Raw genomic sequence first — 7,157 nt, forward strand, 5'->3', positions numbered from 1 at the left:
CATGCACACATACCATATACACATACAACACACACATATACCATATGCACACACACCACATACACACACAATATACAGATATACCCCACATGCACATACAAACACACACACCACATATACACGTATCACATACGCACACCACACCACACATACACACATACACACCATACATACACACATCCAACATCACATGCATACCACATATACTACCCACACCAGACAAGCACACACCATATGCACATACACATCATACACACCACACATATACACTCATACCACATACATACACACCATGCATGTATACCATATACATATGTATAGCACATACATATACACAGCAACACAGAGCACATACACACACCACATATGCATAACAGACACACACCATACACATACACACTATACACACACCATACACATCATATCACACACACAGACATACACATACCACAAACCATATAACACCACACATACACACACATATACCACATATACACAACACATGCACATATCACACACACAGCACACATACAGCATACACATACTACACCATACAGACCACACACAGCACATACATTACAATATGCACACATCCCACATATACCACACATACACATACCCCACACATGCTACATACATTACCCACACCATACAAACACCCACATAACACCACACACCACCATGTGTACATATACACACATACCACATACATACGATACACACACCACACACACACATCACACATGCATGTATGTACCACATACACACCACACACACATACCTCAATCCTTTCTAATCTCCCATTTCTTTTTTTTTTTTTTAAAGATTTTATTTATTTATTTGACAGAGAGAAATCACAAGTAGGCAGAGAGGCAGGCAGAGAGAGAGGAGGAAGCAGGCTCCCTGCTGAGCAGAAAGCCCGACGCGGGGCTCAAACCCAGGACCTGGGATCATGACCTGAGCCGAAGGCAGAGGCTTAACCCACTGAGCCACCCAGGCACCCCTAATCTCCCATTTCTAAGAGCCAAATTCTCCACATCATCTGCTAAACCTATTCCTGCTAAAACAGGTAGCTGATAAAAACAGGAGGAAGGTGACTCACTGTAGGATTCCAGGCACCATGATGGGCAGACACAGACACGTGTAGGTAAGGAGCCCACCTCACTGCTTCTCACGTATGATTCCCACTTGCCCTAAGACTCTGGGAGACCATTCTGTCCCCAACCTCCCCACTCCCCACACACATGCCTCATGCTCTACCACTCCTTCTACCACCCGGAAGAGGAGGTTGAATGTTCCTGAGGAAGAAAATGGTAGTAGAGGCAAGAATTCATAGGATAGAGTAGAAAAGGTACTAAAAGATTTCCACTTCCAGCTTGCTTTTTTTTTTTTTTACCAAATAACCTGAAAATCTGCCCACTATGAAATATCTTTAAATGCCATGTTAAGTATTACAAATACTTTTTAAATGCACAGCTGACATGGGAGGAAAATAATGGATATCTCCAAGGATCAAGGATCCCCAGAGCAGGAAGTGATGTCAGCCTACAGGTTTAGTGAGTTGGGTACCTTCCGGGCTTGAGGCTGAGCTCTGCAAGAATATGAAACAAGTCTTGCGCCTGCCCCAGGCAGAGAGCTGGACAAGACCCTACGTAAGGTTGATATGTGAAGGGAAACCTTCCAAAAGGTGGACTAGGAAAAATTCCAGCCACCAACATAGAAGAAAAGGAGCTTGTTTATCTCCTTCAGTCTTGTTGATGGAAAAATGAAGCCTTTCTCTAGAATTTGTAGCCACGGGTCCACACTCGGGCAGGTTTCAGGTTCAAATGGACATTGACACGTGGTCCAGGAACTGCCAAGTTGAAAAGAGGACACAGAGGTTAGTCTTAGGTTAGTACCTGGGGCCCCTGGTAGAAATAAATAATTGAAATCTATTTAAAAAGATAAACTTTCTTCCCCTGTCCCATATGATATCCAGAGATAAAGCTCTTTCGAGGAGCAATTCAAAATCACAAATGTTAAAACATTTGAGAAAACAATCCACCATGTGCAAGAATAGTCAGTCACAACCCAAAGCAGGATTAGAGTCCCCCCAGGAACTTCAGATAATAAAATCATCAGGTAGAAATGGAAAAAATCCAAGTGTTTAAAAATATGGTAAGTGAAAGATCAGAAATTGAAAACATAGAGGAATAAGACATGATGAGAAGAGAACAGGAAGACTTGAAAAAGAACTTTAAGAAATGAGAACACATGATAAGTTCATTGAAAAATCCAAATACAAACAACAGACATTTCTGAAGAAAAAAAACTGCTGGAAGACAGAACTGAGAAAATTCTCCAAAGAGACAAGGAGATGAAAAAATGAGAGCCGGGCTAAGAAACATAATAGAATGAGACAACCCAAAGAGAAGCGCTGAGGGACAGCCCTTGTGCGCCACGCCTCAGCTTGAATGCTCCCCAGAAGCAGGCCCTGAGAATTTAAGTGTACATAATTTATCTGGGATAAACACATATTGGGAGCAGCCCCTTCATCTAACTAGTCTGTGAATGCTAGCTCCAATAAAGCAGGAAACACCAACAGGGAAGTGGGGACATGATATGGGGAAGGGAGACCCGCCAACAGGAGATATTTATTAAATGGCCGCCACATGGGCACCTGAGGTAACTCTGTGAGGAAAATGTGGAGAAAGGCTGAGTCTCATGCTTAGAATTATCCCAGTCTTGGGTCAAGAAAGCAGAGGTATTTTTATAGTTACATGGGTCATCAATTGTCATGAGCTGCTCCAGGGGGCACTAAGTCCTCCACACATCTGGCCCTCGGGCACAATGGTGCAGACACTGGCAGGCTAGAAGAAATACCTGAAGTTCTGAGGAATGTGGGAGAGGTACTGTAGCATCTCCTCTGCCTGATTAAGTTATCATTCAGAGTTCCCGGAAATTAGAGACATTTTTCAGAAAAATGACAGTGGGTTTAACATTAAGAGGCCTTTGTGGGAGAACTACTAAAGAGAGTACTTCAGGGAGAAGGAAATTAAACCCAGAAAGAAAATGCCAGAAGAAAAGGCAAACAAAGAAACTGGTAAATACGGAGGTAAATATGAGCAGGCAGTGATTGCATAAAACAGTAACAATAGCAATGATTAATTAGAGAGTTATAAAAAATAAGATAGAACCAAAATACCAGGTAGCAATAGCACCTCATATAGGGAGTGGGTGATGAGAGAAAAGTGTATTAAGGTCCTCAAATTGCTCAGGAGGAAGAAAGGGATGATAACTGTAAGCTTGGTTAAGGCTACAATGCATACCAAAATTTTAAGAGCAGCTACTAAAAATAAAACTAAATGTAAGTTTTCCAAACCAATGAGGAAAAATAGGAAATAAAACTAAGTTGACCTAGCGGGCGGTGGGGAGACATGCCAAGAGCAGAGCAAACAGCGTTAAGTTAAGATAGCACAAAACATCCAAACACGGATAATCAGCAGTAAAAAGAAAGATTGTCATATTAGATTTCTTTCAAAAGAAACAAATGGTGCACAATCCAGCAACGTTCAAGAGAAAGACCTAAAACATAAAAAACACAGATATTGCAAGGGAAAAAAGCAAAAGTCAGTGGTAACCAAGAGAAAACTGGCTATACTAGCATCAGACAAAATAGATCTAAGATCAAAATTTTACACATAAAGAGGATAAAAAGTTGGTAATAAGTTCAACACACCAGGAAGAAATAATTATGGATTCATGGGCACTTCATAATATAAGCTCCAAATGTATTTTTTTAATTACTGAATTATAAGGCAAAGTGAAAAAGCTTCAGGTAAAAGTAAACAACATTCACTTATGGAAAACATGCAATCGAAAATATCTTAGTAAAGGGCACCTGAGTGGCGCAGTCCAGTAAGCCTCCAACTCTTGGTTTCAGCTCAAGTCATGATCTCAGGGTCACGAGATCAAGCCCAGCATTGGGATCCATGCTCAGTGCGGAGTCGGCTCGAGATTCTCTCTCTCTCTCTCTCTTTCTCTGCCCCTCCCACCCGTTCTCTCTCTCTCTCTAATAACAAACTTTAAAAAAAAAAAAATCTTAGTAACCTGCTAAAAGAAGGGAATGTTCTTGACCTAAGAAAGAGAGTAAACTTCACAATTATGGTAAATTATAAGCCACTTTTCCTTTAACAACTGGCAGACAAAGATGCCAAGTATCATCTCTGCTAGTCAACGTTGGAACAGACATTCAGGCTGGTACAGTAAAAGAACACAAGGCTATACATGACTTTGAAGGGAAAAAGCAAAAATAGTTATTATTTGAAGATGTGACTCTCTGCATTGAAAAATTCCAAGAATTCAGCAGCTTGCTAAAATAAGATGAATTTTCAAAACCTATTCTGTTCCTATGTAGTTATAAAATGTAATCTTTAAAATGATTCTACCAGTAAAACAATTACTGTAAGACACTTAAGAATGAATTCCGAGTTGGGGGAGAAAGAATTCCAGGTGTGCCTGGCCAGTTGGTAGAGTATGCAATTTTTTATGCAACTCTTGATCCTAAAGTCGTGAGTTCAGGTCCCATGTTGGGTATAGAGATTACTAAAAATAAATATATAAACTTAAAAAATTGAAAGGAAACAAAAGTAAACAATGCCATAAATAAAAAGAGAGATATTGTTATTTAAAAAAAAAAAAAGAGAGAGAGAGAGAGAGGCGCCTGAGTGGCTCAGTCTGTTAGACATCCAATCCTCAGTTTCATGAACTCATGAACGCGGAATTGTGGGATCAGGCCCCTCACGGGCTCCATGCTCAGTGTGGAGTCTGTTGGAGATTGTCTCCCTCTCCCTCTGCCCCTACCCCAACTCATTCTCACATGAGTGCTCTCTCTCTCTCTCTCTCTCTCTCAAATAAATAAATAAAATCTTAAAAAAAAAAAAAAAGTAAGCTCATAGATACAGAGAATAGATTGATGGTGGCCAGGGGCAAGAGCCGGGGTGGGCAAAATGGGTGAAAGGGGTCAAAAGATACAAACTTCCAGTTATAAAATCAATCACTCAGAGGATATAATGTACAACATGGTGATATTAGTTAAGAATACTGTACTGGAAACCTAGATGTCCATCAACAGACGAATGGATAAAGAAGATGTGGTATATATACACAATGGAATACTATGCAGCCATCAAAAGAAATGAAATCTTGCCATTTGCGACGACGTGGATGGAACTAGAGGGTATCATGCTTAGCGAAATAAGTCAATCGGAGAAAGACAACTATCATATGATCTCCCTGATATGAGGGAGAGGAGATGCAACATGGGGGGTTAAGGGGGTAGGAGAAGAGTAAATGAAACAAGATGGAATTGGGAGGGAGACAAACCATAAGTGACTCTTAATCTCACAAAACAAACTGAGGGTTGATGGGGGGAGGGGCTTTGGGAGGGGGGGTGGGATTATGGACATTGGGGAGGGTATGTGCTATGGTGAGTGCTGTGAAGTGTGTAAACCTGGCGATTCACAGACCTGTACCCCTGGGGATAAAAATATATGTTTATAAAAATTAAAAAAAAAAGAATACTGTACTGGATATCTGAAAGTTGCTGAGAGGGAAGATCGTAAAAATTCTCATCATCAGAAAAAAAATTTATAACTATGGATGGTGTCAGGGTTAACTAGACTTATTGTGGTGATCATTTCGTAATATATACAAATATCAAATCATTAAACTGTGTGCCTGGAACTAATACAATTTTACATGTGAATTATATCTCAATTCTTTTGAAGTAAAACAAACAAACAAACAACAAAAAAAAAATGGAGGAACGACCCAGGGGCACTCAGTAAGTAATACAGAAAGACAATTCACAGAAAAGGAAGAAACCCATTTGGCTAGTAAACATATGAAAAACCATTCAACCCCACTTTGGATTCAGGAAAATCGAAAATAATACCGTAATTAGTTATCTACCCATCAGACTGGCAAGGATGTGGGGCTACTGGAACTCCCATTTGCTGTGGTTAGGACAAATGGTGTATCACTTTGGAGCAAAATGTGGGAATAGCTATTATATTTAAAGATGCTCTTCCCCGTGACCCAGCAATTATAGTCCTAGACATATCCCCTGCAGAAACTTTCATCCACGTGCACAAAGCAACTTGCACAGAAAGCTTCCTTGCATCAGTGAACGTGGTCACAAAAATGTGTAAACAACCTAAATATACTTCAACAGCATGAATAAATAAATTGTGGTACAGTCATTCAATGAGATGCCAAACAGCAGTTAAAAAATTATCAGGACACCTGGGTGGCTCAGTCACTTAAGCCACTGACTCTTGATCTCACCTCTGGTCTTGATCTCAGGGTCGTGAGTTCAAGCCCTGTATTGGGGGTCCACGCTGGATGTGGAGCCTACTTAAAAAAAAAAAATCACATGTACTACATATACCAACTTAGATAAATCCCCAAAATAATAGTGAGCAGGAAATAAAAGCAAGTATCTCTACAGTGTGATAGTATTTATGTAAAGTTAAAGACCGTGTAAAATAAAACCGTATACTATTGCTTACAAATATGTTTAGTTGCCATAAAGTACACATACACGTGCTTGGTGTGATAACCAGTAAATTCAGGGTAGTGGCTGCCTTTAGGGTGGAACGAGGAAGGTGAGATCCAGAGAGCAGTACACAAAGGGATACTCCTCTTTTATATGTTTTATTTATCTAATCATTTCAAAAATATGAAGCAAACACGGAAACAGGTTGAGATTGGACCGAGCTGACTGCATTATCTATGTATCTAATCTACTAGAGTATCCTCTCTGGTTTTCTGTATGCTTGAAATTTTCATTGAAAAGATAAAGCCCCCCCACCCAAAAAAAAAAGAAAAAAAGGAAGGTCTGAAGCCAGGGACCTTGGCATGTGGCTTTGCCCTTACAAGCAGCAGAATGACTAGCATTCTTGCACACCCGTTTTTGCACACATGGCCTATTGCCTTAAAACAAATTCCTAGCAGTAAAAAAAAAAAAATCACTGAGTCAAAGGCACAAAAATTGTTGACTTTTATATATTCAGCCAAGAATTATACCAATTTAAGCTTCCAAAGCATTTTGTGATTATTACAAACTGAATGACTGTGTCCCCCAAAATTCACGTGTTGAAGTCCTTCCCCCTTGA

This window comes from Enhydra lutris, unplaced genomic scaffold (genome assembly GCF_002288905.1).
Source record: "Enhydra lutris kenyoni isolate GAN:26980312 unplaced genomic scaffold, ASM228890v2 scaffoldscaffold69, whole genome shotgun sequence".
NCBI classification, from domain to species: Eukaryota; Metazoa; Chordata; class Mammalia; order Carnivora; family Mustelidae; genus Enhydra; species Enhydra lutris.